At 35.3% G+C, this 15,201-nt stretch overlaps 1 protein-coding gene across 1 annotated transcript in view; it reads right to left on the reverse strand.

Moving 5' to 3' along the window:
• The window catches only part of LOC129741325 (uncharacterized), a 43,587-nt gene extending 31,886 nt beyond the window's left edge, over nt 1-11,701 (reverse strand). Inside the window, exon 1 of the mRNA XM_055733045.1 lies at nt 11,403-11,701. The gene's annotated coding sequence lies outside the window, so the exon portion shown is untranslated. The remainder of the gene's footprint in view (nt 1-11,402) is intronic.
• Between the last annotated feature and the right edge of the window lie 3,500 nt (nt 11,702-15,201).

Below are 15,201 nucleotides of genomic sequence, written 5' to 3' on the forward strand. Positions count from 1 at the left end.
AAAATTGTAAGGTAGCCCCCCTCCCCCTTTCTATCACCACACTGAGAGGAAAAAGAGGGTACCTAATATTCATTGAAATATTCTCCGTTCTCAAATACCACCCCATGCCAAATTTGATACCATTTGCCTGATTGGTTCTCGAGTTATGCAAAAAATTGTCTTTTGTTTGGGAGGCCCCTCCCCCCCTTACTGTTAGGGAGGGGGTCCCAAACCATAATAGGAACTTTCCCCGGCCTCCAATACCCCCATCTGCCAAGTTTCACGTAAATCGGTTCAGTAGTTTCTGAGTCCATACGGAATAGACAGAAAGACAGAAAGACAGAAATTTATTTATATATATAAAGTTTGGATTTTTGACCTAAAAACTTCAAATCAAGATTTCTCGAAAATTCGACTAGGGATTTTTTTAAAAATTTGCCCAGAGGTGTAGAATAACCTAAGAAATCGAGCCCTATACTTGGTTTTGATGGTCACTTTTTTTTTATAATAACGGTCCAGGGGGGCACCGTGTATATACAACCAGCACAACGATGAACTGACGCAGTGGGAATATGATCTAAGTCAAGGTCTTTTGATACACTAGGTTCTCCGACTTTCACAGTAAGTAGGCGAGGAGTGAGCGGGGCTCTCAATGAGTTTGTTTATTTTTTGCTCAGCTTTTCGGTGGTTTGTTGGTAAACAAACTTCATGAGTTCCGTAGAGTTGCATAGCCTACATAGCCAAAATGGCTGAATCGGGAATTCGATATTCGGTAACACCTCCTGAGTATATACACACCTTGATCTAAGTTACCCATGCATTGTTTACCAATGTGATAGAAAGAGAGGTGACGAAGAAATGCTTTACAAAGGTAGTAGTAAAGTTTAGTTTTCGTAAACATATTTCTATGAAGTGGAGTCACTTCAGAGCCAGAAATTAAGACACAATAGACATTTTAGATACACAATTGCCTAAGCTTTCTGACAGCGACGCAGGTTTTATTTTTGTAGGTACTTTTTTCTTCTTCTATCGAACGTTCAGTATTGTACCTGCACTTGCGCCACCTTGGTAGAGTGTATACAGGTTGTGTGTTTACATTCTTCATTTCGCTCCGCTGCGAATTTTGTTTGCTCCGCAGTTAAGAACCATTTTATACGTGCTTGGAAAGATCGAAGAAGAAAACGGATACCTAGAACCACCCGAAAGGTGTCGGGAACTCGGTCTACGTTGCTTTCATTGCGCAACGGTGGCAGGAACGAGATTGCAACTTTCAGGGGAAATTGTTCATCGGAAACTGGTTCGAGGACAGCTCCCACAGGATCTAGCAGTGCGACGGCTGCTCAGGATGGAATGTATGCTTGATAATGCAATTGGTAGGTGGACTGGCATGAATCAATCTGCAGTTAAAATTACGTATTTTTTTCTTTATCAAAGTTTAAGGTTAAATCATATTTTAGACTTAAGTCATGATTCTAAGCTTAGTTTCAGTTTTTCTGTAACAGACAAACGTACTATGCTTATTCTTGTTTACTTGAGTTTAACTCGAACTTAGCAACGCTTGCACTATTCAGGGTGGTGCAACAAGCCGCATAGCTATTATTTTGCCTTGTTACTTGAGTCTACTTCCAGGACCAAATGGCACAGCTACAATTCAACGCCTTAATGTATCCAATACTAGCCTTTTTTATAGAGCGAAACAAATATTTTCTTCAATTTTGCAACAACCCAAATAATTTTTAGGGCACTTAACTTTTAGATCAACAATACATGTATTTTCCAAATAATGAAAATGAGTGTTAGACCATTCATTCAGATTCATGTTAAGAATTTTTTTTTACCATTTTTATGGCGACTTTATATCAACTTTACAGTTGGCGGACAGTTATTGAAAAACTTATCCGGTACAACTGTTTTCGGTGTCGGCTAAAGAAGCAACAGACTTGCCAATTGAGATTTATCACAAGCCCATTAAGAATTTAGTTAATATAATTCAGCATAGTGATTTGAAACTTTTAAAATCATGCAATAAGATAAAATTGTAACCAATAAGGCCGGAACAAATTTCAAATCCTTCTTTTGTCACTCGGAGTTGGAACATCGCGAGGGGGGGGGACAATAAAAAATAATGCGAAAAACAAATAAATTGGAATAAATTTCACGAAAGCTTGTATGCAACAAAATTGCATACTATATTATTGCACAAAACCTACACGCAGAAAAAGAACGGTGATGATTTCAACAAAACGGTTTTGTTATTTTATTTTGTAGTATTAATGCGGATGTTCAGGTAGTTTTGATGCAAAACTTTAATTAAAACCAACCTTGAAATTTTATTATGTTTACAAAATTAGTTGTACCACCTGGATTGCATGGAGTTTCCACTGAATTATTTTAATAAAATATATTTTTATAGTTTTAATTTTAAATGTGGATGACTTAAAACCAAAAATTCGTTAGTATTAACTAGCGTGTTTGTCGTTTGACGGAGTTTGACGCAAGCGAAAGAAAAAGAATAATAAAAGAAAAAAGTTTTTTTTTGTAGCGAGTCTCCCAAAAAAATGGTTACCAGCAGTTTGCTGCTGGTTGTAATATTACGGTTCGCTTTGGATGAGGTAAGTTTCAATTTTGATTGCTGATCGAATTAAATAATAAAAATTCTTATTTTTTTTACAGAAGACGAATCACACCCATCGCCGATATGCTCTGGACCTTTGGCAAGAGGATGGGCGGACTTCATCGGAAACTACGGGCTTGGATTTACAACCCGGCGCCGGCACGCTGGATTTCAAAGGGGAAAATTCCAGTACAATTTAGTGATCATCGGGAGAACCAGCCACAGAACACAGGAGGAATATATGGGGCTGCTGGTAAAGTTAAATCGACCGGATAAGTCGACTGCCATCGTCAACTGGTTGATCATTGCATAAGGTAAGTTTAAAAAGCGTCAACCGACCGGAAAACTGATGAAAACCGGCGGGAGTACAACATTACGTATTTTTTTAATTTTTTTCTTTTGTGTCCATTTCAGATGTTACGAAGTCGTCAGATTGCAAGTTGGGCCAGAATGGTCCTAGCCAGTCGTGTCAGACGAAGCCAAATAAAGAAAGAAGTCGTCAGATTCACGTTTCGGTTCACGCTCGTCTGGGAAGCAACACCAACCGCACAAAGGTAGACATCAGGAGCCAGAGGGACAAATGATGACTTCATTGCCTATTCTAATGCTGATGTTTCAGCAGCATGTTAGTTCATCAGTGATGTTAGTACAATAAAGAAATTTGAAACTTAAATCGTTTATAATTCATGATGAGAATCCAATAAATTTCAAAAAAAGAATAAAAATACTATTTGAATCAAATAATTTGGCTTTGCTTTGAAATTAATGAACTGATCTATTTTAAACCACTTTTTATTTTGTTATTTTGGACAATCAATATTGTATTTCGAACCATACAACGAATGTTATAAGTTTTACCCAAAATTTTATTATTTTGGTCAAAATTTGGATTTATTTTTAAAAAGGGCTGATATTGTTTAAACAAAAACAAAAAGATGAATCCAAAGTGGAATTTTTTATCAAAATGGACTAAAATATATTTGTGCTTTTTCCCAACCAAAATTTTTATTATTTTTGGCCCAAATTTTGTTGTACTTACAAAATATTTTTCTGCGTGTATAAATAAAGAAATTTTTTAACGAAAAATTCAATAAAATCAAGAATCCAAAAAGGTGAAATAACTTCCAACTTCTAAACTTTGTATTTTCGTCTTGTAAACTTTCGGATACTTGAATTTTTGGTCGAAATTTACATAAAATACTTCAAACTTTATTTATTTCCTCCTACGGATTTTTGGAAATTTCGAAGGGGGGGGTGACAAAAGAAGAAATTGATATTTGTTCCAGCCTAAGTTGTTCTTTGTTTAGTTAGAATATGGTTGGACTCCATATGATTTTGTAAACACAATCCCAAATTACTTTCCAGTTGAATACAAAATTAACTTTAAAAAATTAAACAAACAAGTCTGTTTTTTGTGTTGTTTAAAAGCTACGGAATGTTAACGCTAAATATAAGGTAAAGCAGAAATTTTAAAGCTAGGTTCTGATAAATTATTCAAATTTGTCATGTGTCATGTGTAGCTTTATATTTTCTTGAATTTTCATATAAAATGTTATTATGTTGCTTAAGTAAGGGCAGATTTTGTTATGCGTCAACATTTATCTCACATGGTTAGTAAAACTCTTGAAATGGGTTGCATAATTTAAGGGGGTTTTTAATAACACATCAATCCAATGCTTGAAAGAAAAAGAGGAAAATTCGGAGATATCAACCTGTTTCAAAATTCTTAAGAATATTTAACGATGTGCTCAAAAGGAAAAGGGTTATACATTCAGAATTTTTAATTATTGTCTGAAAGATACATTGTAAATTTGTACTACACATTTCATCTGAAATCATATTATTAAAAATTGAACTGCTACCGTTAGTTTTTCAAAATAGACTTGAGATAATCCGTTTCGGTACGATGATTTAATAAAATAATTTCTTAGTTTTGCGAAAGTTTGTACTTTATGATTTATTTATAGTTTTGAAGTCGATTCACAAAATGTATGAAAAAATACCAAAATTGTAATTGTTGATTTATTTACACTTTTCGACACAGGCCTTTTCAAAAGGTCAAGGAAATATGTATAGTAAACCCTCAAACCTTTTTTGTCGATGCGATGTTTTTGTATGTGGGATAGTTTAGCAAGTTGTGGCAATGTACGTCTTGTGCAATTGAAATAACGTTTTTGTAATGAGAATAAATGTCCAAGCAGACGGAATCACTAATATTTATCTTCAATATGATAGGGTAAAAAAATTAAAACATTGTTCTGACTTAAAATTCACAACTTTAAGTATTTTTTTTTTTTTTCAAATTTAAATATGAGTGTATTGTAGATATCAATCAAACATAAACTACTTGATTTCGATGCGATTTGTACTGCCTCTGGAAGCATAATTGTCACATGTTACATTTTGATATGTGAACTATTTTGGTGTCTACCGCCTCGTAGCGATGAATATTTTGATTTTATTTAATAAGAATATGTTTATTAGATGAACTCGATGTTTCTATCAAAAATTGCCTAACAGAAAAATTTGAAATAAGTCTTCTAGAAAAAGTAAGGAAATTTCAGAATGTAACATGTGACAATTATGCTTCCAACGGCAGTGTAACGCTTAACAACTGCTGAAAGTAGACGAACAAGGAAAAAAATATCGAACTCTTACATGACTATAATAATATTGATGGAACATTTACAAAGTTTACTATTTACATTAAAGCAAAAGCTAAGGCAACAAACTGAACAATTGAAATTCCGTTTTTACAGACTGGCAAAGAAGTGTTAAAATTTATGATAAAATTTTTTCTCCATTCATTTCTCGAACATCAGATTGGGATCTCGGGATTTTAGGTTTTAGTCAGAGTGTTAGTATGAGTGTGTTAGTTGAGTGTGAGTGTTAGAGGAGGTTTTTTTTTATCTCGGTCCTATGCGTCGGTCAATCGGCGCCGAACCCTTAGGTAGGTAGGTAGGTCAGAGTATTATACTTTTTAATCAATGCATTGTTTACACAAAGGCGTAATTGTTATTATTTTCATTAGAATCTAACCGATACCAATTCTAAGATTGAACATAAGTTAAGGATAAAACTTGCTATCATGCCTTGTTAGCGAAATTTGGATTATTTTCTTAAAAGTTTCATATGCTGGAAGCACAGCTAAACCATGTTTAGGCATCCTTTCTATAAGGATTTCCATGGTGGCTGAATTCAAAGGAATCATCGTTTTTTAAATGGTAGTTTCGTTCAGCTAAGAGATTCTTCAAACCTTTTTGAATGTAAGTGACTCTAAAAGCAATCAAAAGCATTTATGTAAAACTACCTCTTCTCATGCTCATGTAGATTTACAATTAGGATGGCGAGGTCTGCTTATTTTCGAATATGCTTATTTATCAGAATAAATTTGAGCGTTTAGCTGGTTGGAGTTGGAAAAAGGAAGAAGTTCCAACCAAAACGCTTGTAAAATTGTACCTTTTAAGAATTTGTCTATCTTTTTTAGATGCTTAACTGATGGTTTAAAATCGACTTCATTTATACAACCATAGTGCTGGTATTTATAACACATGGCGATTATTTCTGGAGTCGCGTTTGAAAAGACGATATTCATATACAGCTTATTGTAACGCCTAAATGTATACATTACATCGTTGTTTTGCTTTTGTTGGAGTAACTATTCGATGGTTGAAATTTCTTTTGCTATCATGCCTTTTTAGCGAAATTCGGTATAATTGTTCCGAATAATGGTGCTACAATACCAAAATATGGCGCTCGTTTTCCATATACGGATAGCACAGTTCTGCCAAATTTTGGTTTCACTGAATGTATTCTGACACCTTGTTTAGGCATCCTTTTGAAACAATTTTTGAAATCACAACGATGCCAAATTTTGGCAATAAATTATACCTCAAAGTGGCATCATTGTGCCCTCAAATCTCGTTTAGAAACGTTGGCTAAACAAGGTATCATTAAGGTTTCAGTGAAACCTGCACTTGGTATAATCGAAGTATCCATATATGAAAAGTGAGACCCAAATTTTGGCATTGTACCACCTTTATTCGGGCAAAATGATACCTCATTTTACTTTCAAGGCATGATAGCAAAATTAGGTATAAATTTGCCATAAAAGTCTGCTCGGGTACCCAATTTGGAAAATAAATCAAATTTAATTAAAAATAAAATAAAATAATAGTTGTATTCGGCAACATTAAAGATGAATAAAATAAAAGAAATTTCTTTAGCAACGATTGCTATTTTGGAAACACTAGACAAACTATCTAAACAAAGTCAGTCATTGATCTATTCTTGAGAGCGACAGACGTGTCTAAGTGAATCTCTGAATTGAAATTCGTAAAATCACGACAATGGCGTGGTTGGTAGAATAAGCACAAATAGCGCAGATATTTAAGGCTGCTGCCGCTGCTGATTGTTTAAATTTGGCCGTCCGGTGGAATAAGATGGAATTGGCGTTAGAAGCGCAGATATTTAAGGCTGCTGCTGCTGATTTTGAAGCGCAGATTTTCAGGCAGCATTACCTGATTGTTTGCTTTGATTTGGCCTTCCGATGGAAAAAGATGGAATTGGCTATGGAAGCGCAGACTTTTAAGGCTGCTGTTGTTGATTGTCTGGCCTTCCAGTGAAAACAAAAACGGAGATCGATAAGGTAGTACAAATTTTTAAGGCTGTTGTTGCTGATTGTTTGTTTCGAATAAGCCTTCTGGTTGGGTAGGCTGTTTCTGAGAATACTATCGAATTATTGCGGCTCTGGTTAGCAGAGACAGAGTGACAAAAAAGCACAGTTTGAGAAAGCTGTTGCTAAGAATGATTTTTTTTTGCGGATTGTTCAGGCTCTGATAAACAAAAGCAGAGCGGCAGCACAAATTGGGAAGGCTTTTGTGAAGAGTATTTTCGGATGGTATGAAGAATATGCAGAAAAAAAATTAAGATTTTAAAAGCTTTTGCAGAGAATGGATATAGAATTGAGATGGAAATATTTGGGATATAAAATTTTGTATTTTCGAAAAACAAAATTTTGTAAATGAAAGATTCTATTGAGGATAGAGTTGAGAAGGAATGTAGAGAAGATTTGAAGGATAAGCAGAAATTAAATAAAATTTGTAGGATGGGAACAAAGAATTAAGGATATTTGGTAAAAAAAATGTTGTTCTAAAGGAAAAAAAACAAAAGTCGATGCAAAAAAAGTTTTAATTGAGAATCGAGATGAGAAGGAATGGAGGGATGAGGTGAAGGATACGCAGAAAATCAATTAAATTTAATTAAAACTAAAATAAAATAACAGTTGAATTCGGCAACACTTAAGATAAATAAAATAAAATAAATTTCTATGCTTTGCTATTTTGGTATTTCTATGTTTGCTATTTTGGCAACACTATGTTTGCTATTTTTTTTTTTGCAACACATGTTTGCTATTTTGGCAAACACTCAAAACAAAGTCAGTCATTGATCTATTCTTGTGAGAGACAGACTTGTCTAAGAGAATCTCTGAATTGAGATACATAAAATCACGACATTAACGTCCAATGTTAGCGTTTCAGCAAATGTTTCGATCATTATATTCATATTTATCCTAAAATTACAAATATTAAGTATAAAACACAATTCTTAAGTATGTTTTGAACTTTAAGCTGTATAACTCTACATAGAATAGAAATAGTATAAGTATTATTACAGAATAGTTGCATATTTAAATGATATCTACAACTTTGTAGAAAAATATTGCCTCTATATTCCAAACATAAAAGTAGGGGAAAGTCGGGTAAGACGGACATCCTAAGGTAGAATAGCAATTAGAGATGTACCGAATAGTGGTATTCGGCGAACGGCTGAATACCGAACCTTTTCAACTATTCGGCCTAACGAATATTCGGCCGAATATTCGGTCGAATATTCTGTTGAATTTTCAATACAACACAAAACATTAAATTAATTTTCCTTATATTTCTGCCATCTGCCATGAGGGGCACCCTCATGTTTTTAAGTCGATTATTTCCAACCGGATGTATAATTCATCAGAACTTTTTTAAGTTGAGATCTCTTTGATTCCAAATGTCACCATTAGCTGGAAGGACATCAGATGACTTGTCGCTTCTAGGACATTTATCACAAAAGATATTGGGTTCCAGTGAAATCTGGGACAAAACATTTCAAAACAGTTGTCAAGCTATTTGAATTTGCTTTTATCTATATCGAATTAGATGAATGTCTAAGTTTTGCTAGATGTCTAAAAAATAGTTGCCAAATATAACGATGATCTTTAACCTTAAGCATACAATACTTTCTACTACACGTATCCACACGGCTTTGAAAAACTTGTAATAAAAAAGAAAAATCTGAACAGAAACTAGGCATCATTCTCAAAGAAAAAAAAGGAAAAGAAATAACATTATTTGAAATTCAAAGCTATCATCGAATCACAACATCAGTGTTCAAAACGTATCTTACGAATAAATTTACTCTAAACAATCGTTTTGTAACGCAAAATTAAAAATTTTTCAAAGAGACATTTGAGTTTTTCATTTAATTTAGCAAAAAATCTGAATAAACCTGGGTAAAATCCGGAAAGTTTAAAAAATATGTATCCATCCCGGTCAGATTTAACTTTTCTGGAATTCTTTATTTGGTTTATGGACCAGCCTGGATATATCAATAAGTATACTCGGTTTATAAAGCTATCTACAGTGAAAAATACACGGGTACACCTAAAATGTTTTACTGAAAGCATAAGTTTTTGGTTATTTTAAAGCTTTTTCAACATTTCTATTGGATATTTTATAAATTATCTAACATCAGTTGAAAAATTTGACAAGTCGGTTTTTGTTTTAATTTTAAAAAAATTAATATTCAGCCTATTTGGCCTATTCGGCCGAATACCTAGCTCAACTATTCGGTGAGCCGAATATTTGGCTTAACGGTTTTTTGGCGGTATTCGGCGCCGAATATTCGGCCGACCGAATATTCGGTACATCTCTAATAGCAATATACTGCAAATAGGCAGTTAAGGTTGTTTGTTATCGCATTAACCATTGAAATCAGTTAATTTCCTTCATCAAGTCTGTCAAGTCTAAAACATGCTTGCCAATTACCCTTTTAAAAAATAGAAAAGGTATATTTTACCGCAGTTAAGTATTTGAAAACGTTTTTAAACCAAAAAGGATCCAACTGGGCTGAGTCCAGAAGCGAATCGGTGTGGTTTTCAGAATTCCGTATTTTTGGGGCGCTGTCATCACCACAGATTCAGCTTTTACAGTTTTTATGGCCTGTTTGAGATGCTGAGTGCTTTTCAACCGACAATTGCTCTTGCCAGAGTCTTTTAAAGGCATATGGAGGATCAAACCGTTGAAAATTTTTGAAATACTTAGAGAAACTAATGTGTCCGTTTTACCAGACCTTAAGGTGTCCGTCTTACCCGCCTTGGAAACTTTTTTTTAAAACTTTTGTTGCTCAGAGAAACCTAATAAATATTCACCTTTGAAAATGGTTGAAATTTTCTGAGGGGAGAAAATTACCTTAAAAAATGGATCCTCAAAGTTTTTATTTGTTTTGTTTACTATTGTGAATCTTTGCTTGATGTAAATGATCAAAGAGTGTCGAAAGTGTTGAAACACTAAGCCGAATATATTCCCACCATTATTTTTGTGCCAAAAATTGTTATTTTCGAAATATTAACGGTGTCCGTTTTACCCGACTTTTCCCTTATTGTTTTTATTTGTATCGTAGTAGGCTTGACTATGTAATTGTTGATGCTTCCACGTTATAAACAACAGTCTAACGAGCAAACATTATGTAGACATTTAAAAGCTAAATTGAAAGGCAAAAAAGTTCTACTTTAGACCCTCTTGGACCACTGTGCATTCGTGAAAACTAAAGAATTTTTTAAATTTTGTTAGTCAGCATTGTCTAATAAAGCTGTTTTAAAATGTTTATCAAACCTTTAGATTACATCCAAAGAGTTTCAACTCATCTGCAACACCGGAAGTAGTTAAACCTTAGAGAATTTCAATCGGCATTCTGTTTTCAATATTTAATTGCGCACTTCGAATTGAAAATAGCTTTCAAATCAAGTGTATGTATGGAAGGTAGGAACATTTCTAGATTTTAATCAAAACAGTCCATAAAACCCGAAATCTTCAAGAGAAAATGGTCTGTCGTTCTTCATCTTCAAACGACGGTCCACTCAAGCAATGCTCTTAGAAGATTTTTTAAGAGTTCGTTCCTATGTTTACAATCTGCTCACCGGCTCATTCCGGGGGATAGAGATTCCTTGCATTTCTATGCACACTACTCTGCTGCTGTCCGACAGTTTCGGGAGGAAAACATAACATAAAACAAAAATCTCAACTCTCAACCTCAAGACAACACTAACCAGACCAGAAACCACCGACACTTTTCTGTTTAACTTAATTTAACACATCGTTAATCACCGGGGCGGCACGGGTGAGTAGCACGCGTCGTCGTCAGTCGCCTTTCTGTGGTCACTTTTAATTTCGTGGTTTTTTTTTACTTGGGTTGAGTATCCCCCGCATGCGGTTTGTTTCACTTTTGCCGACAGGAGTTAAGTTCTAAAATTTCGCCACCTACTTCGATAATGGTAGGGGAAGTCGATGGTCATCATTGAAGGGACACTTGTTGCAATTTTTCACTCCAGGTTACCAATTGGTTGCTTTGATGATCTGATGATCTTGGTCATAAAATTTAAATTTTCATGAATTCCTTATGACAAAAATTTCAGATGATGGAGCATATGTTCGTGTTTGATCTACCCAAATAATTTTGAAGCTTATATCGAACCATTAATAACACTTACTTTTTTTCAAATAACCTCTAGAAGCTTGTTAGTCAAGATTTTGACTCAACTGCATTCATCTGCTTCAGGAACTCCAACATTCGAATGTAGGACGATCAACTTATTAAAAACCACAAAACCGCCTATTCCACGATCTGTTCCGAGAAACGATGACTATTCGGAGACACCAGACATAAAAAAACAACAACAACAAAAACTTAATCTTAGACGTAAGCGACGCGAACGACCAGAATCGAAGAAATTGAAATCGAATCGAAACGCCAACCTGACTAGAACGTAGCGCAATCACGACTAAAAGGCTAAGCTGAACCGAAGAAGAGGTGCAGCGCCAAACTGACAGACTAACTGACTTACTGAACGACTTCTGACTCAAACGCGGGAAGGAGCAAACTCGGAAAAACAATCATTCCGAAGCGGGGCAATTTTCCTACTTCCAAGTACTGCTCCCCAAATGCCGGAAAAAGTGGTTTCCCATGAGAGCGTTCCAAGAGCCAAGAACCAAAAACCATGCGTTCCTTCCGATTTTCCTTCTTTCTCCCATGGGTTCGAAGCAGACGTTTTTCCGAGATTCTCTCTTTCTTGCGAACGCGTGTCCGGCACTTCTGCTTGAGTGAATTTAAGTCTCTCGAGGGCAGTCTGATTTCCATGGGGCGTTCATTTCTGTTTCTCGCCGGCCTACGTAAATAACAGCTGATGGTGATGGGACATCATCGGTCGTCAGTCGCGGTCGCGGACTTACTTAGTCGATACCGATCGGCTGTGATTGAGAGGCACTTGGAACTTGAACCATTCGAACGTTCTGCAGCGGGTTGAGTGTAATTTGGGTTGACATTTATTAGCGGTTGAGTTGATCGGGGATTAATAAATTTGGTTTAGTCTTCTTTAACTAGTAACATAACAAACTTGACTGAAATAAACTTTTTATATTTTATTGAAATTTGTGAACGCATTGAACCATAAACTTTCTTCACAACATCCATCACTCATGAACATCATATGACACTCCGGACCGGAGTGTCAACAATTCTCAAAAAAAACGAAGGCGTAAACGCTTATTTCCGGATGTGATCCAGAGAGTGAATACAAATTATTCAATTTCCTCTCTTTCTCTAAGGAAGAATTTGAATAACAAATTTGTCTTTAAAAGACTACAAATGGATGGGCTATTTGTGAAAATTTTAAATAATCAAATTTCGTATGCAAGACCTTCAGTACTCAGAATAGACTAAGTCGATTTGGGGTCATTGGTAAATTTCTCAAACCCTGGGGTTTAAATAGCTTCGTTTTAGTTCAAAACTAATCCATGCATTTTTGCAGAATTTTCAAGTAACATTTACATGAGTAAATTTGAACATTTTTGTTTGAAACGAAGTTGCTAATTGTTTTTGTGCCAATCTATAATTCAACTTAAGGAAATTTTCCACTAAACATTTTTGTCGAAGACCATAACTTCGTATCTTATTAGGCAAACAAGTTGTAAGCGGTTGAATATAGCATGGATCATCCAAAATCTGGACGTATTACAAAGGGTCCATCTCGGAGCTATGTAAACGAAATAAAAATGTTTTGTATTCAAAATGTAGGGTTTTTATTGCGGAGTTGGCCATGAGAAAAAAAAAAAGTGATCGGTTGTGTTTATTCCAGCTCCGTGAAAATGATCTCGATTGATTTTTTGACTATGGAAGCGTTATTTGAAAAATTGAAAAATACGAAATTGGACCATGTGAAGAAAAAAGAAAGATTTGAAAACAAATTCTCAAGAAGTGTATCTGTTTTTATTCAAATTTGGTTATGGCGTTACTGAAACTCGCTTCCGGTAAATTAAGCGCTGCCAGATCGGCCGACAAAAGAGTCCTGTTATCCTGCTATGCTGCCTCGGTGAGCCCGTTCCGATTTATTTTGTATAAGGATGATCTTATATATTACAGCTCAGTTTTCTTGTTATTTCATTCAACATAATTTCTTCCTTTATAATGGTGTTGATCAAGCAACATAAATTTAAGTAGTAATGGATTTGAGAAGTCATGAAAGTAAGTCATTACAAAAAAAATCTTTGAGCAGAGTCGAATTCTACCGGAATTGAAAATTGTGTGGACAGAAACTCAATCATGTACACGCCCTCTCTAGATTTTTCGTGAGTTGATATTTCAAACTTTGTAAAAGTATGTTCTGTAGGATGTGATATTACACATCCGCCCAACCCGTGCATTTTCCGATAGAAGGTTGTTCAATTTTATAAGCCAATTAGCGTTAAAATTTTATGTGATCATTAAACTTTGAGAATGTTGTTGAATTTTAAAGTTCAAGATACTTTTTAGGATTATTGAAAAACCAGTGAATTTGAATCTTTCATTCAAGAATAGAATTATTTTAAAGGGATAACTTTAATGATAATCCATGCTTGAAACTTATTAATTTTATAATGTGAGAATAGCTGATCTACAGAAACCCAAATGTAATATTCTATATTCTAATTATTATTGCGGTGAGTATAATGTTGGTAAGTATCGTAATTTCTTAATTCCTAAACAGCATTTAATGAATCAATATTCCATGTATTCTTTCCCAAATGACATAAATTCATATTTAGGTCTTTCCATATTCAAAATATTTCATGAAGCGTTTGGTAGGGATCTCCACGTTTCATTCCGCCCCTGTATCCTGTATCTTTCGTGGTTTTCATCACATGGTTGGCCTGGCCGTAGTAATATCTGCAATGCATAGGAATATGTAACAGGTAATAAGCTGAAAAGAAAAATGATAGACGCAAGTCTTCCATTTTCCAGGATGCCTACATGTTTCGGCCTTGTTGATGCAAGAAGAAGAAGAATAAGAAGAAGAAGAAGAAATGTAGGGTTTTTATTGCACTTCAAAGGAAAAATAATAAAAAAATTATTCCGATGTTGTTTTGATGAATTATCGAACTTTTCGTCGAGTACCACTCAACATAGTTTGAACACCCTATTCGCTGACCTCAGCGGCCATTTTGTTCCACAATCTCTTCATCCCTGTTCCATCCCGAGTCGTCCTACGATTCTTTTTCATCTTCTGCTTGAAAATTACCCAAAATTTATCGATAGGGCGGAATTGAGGGTAGTTGGGTGGGTTGATGTTCTTTTCGACAAAATCCACCAGTTGGCCCGATACCACTGTTGTACCTCTTTGCTGTAGTGGCAGCTTGCCAAATCTGGCAAAAACTTTACTGGTCCTTTGTGAGATCTAATGTACGAAAAAAAAAAACGTTTTTCAGGCTTTCCTCCTTGTACATTTCGGAGTCCATGGTCTTGTTTTTCACAAAAACCGGGGTTTTTCGTCCACAGCTGCAAATACCTTGCCAGATCAAACACTTTCTTGCTAACTTATTAGCAAAAACGAACTCAAACTTGCCGGGGACATCACCCCGACCAGGGAAGTGCACCACTGCAGTGGCCATGCTTGGCATCGCTCCTCAGATTAGCCCGTTCAGAGTAAGAGCGTGTATTTTTTTCGCTGTGCTCTTCCCAAACGGAGAATCTTTAAAAAATGCTCAGTTACCTCCAGAGCAACCAAGCGTCCACCCAAGTGTGGGCAAGAGAAGCAAGCAAACTGATGAAGTGCGTTCTCAGTGCAGATAAATTCGTTCGCACTCGGGCGAAAGAGAAGCTTTACAGAAAACTCGGTTTGTCTTCATCGGTTGCGTCTGGGTCGATGTTTCGAAGTGCGTCGGAATTTACAATGCAGAACATAAATCTAACGGAACTAAATTAATAACGCCAAGGGTAGTTAAGATAGAATGCTGGTGTCTTCAACAACATTGCTC

The sequence above is a fragment of the Uranotaenia lowii genome, chromosome 2 (genome assembly GCF_029784155.1).
Source record: "Uranotaenia lowii strain MFRU-FL chromosome 2, ASM2978415v1, whole genome shotgun sequence".
Classification (NCBI taxonomy): domain Eukaryota; kingdom Metazoa; phylum Arthropoda; class Insecta; order Diptera; family Culicidae; genus Uranotaenia; species Uranotaenia lowii.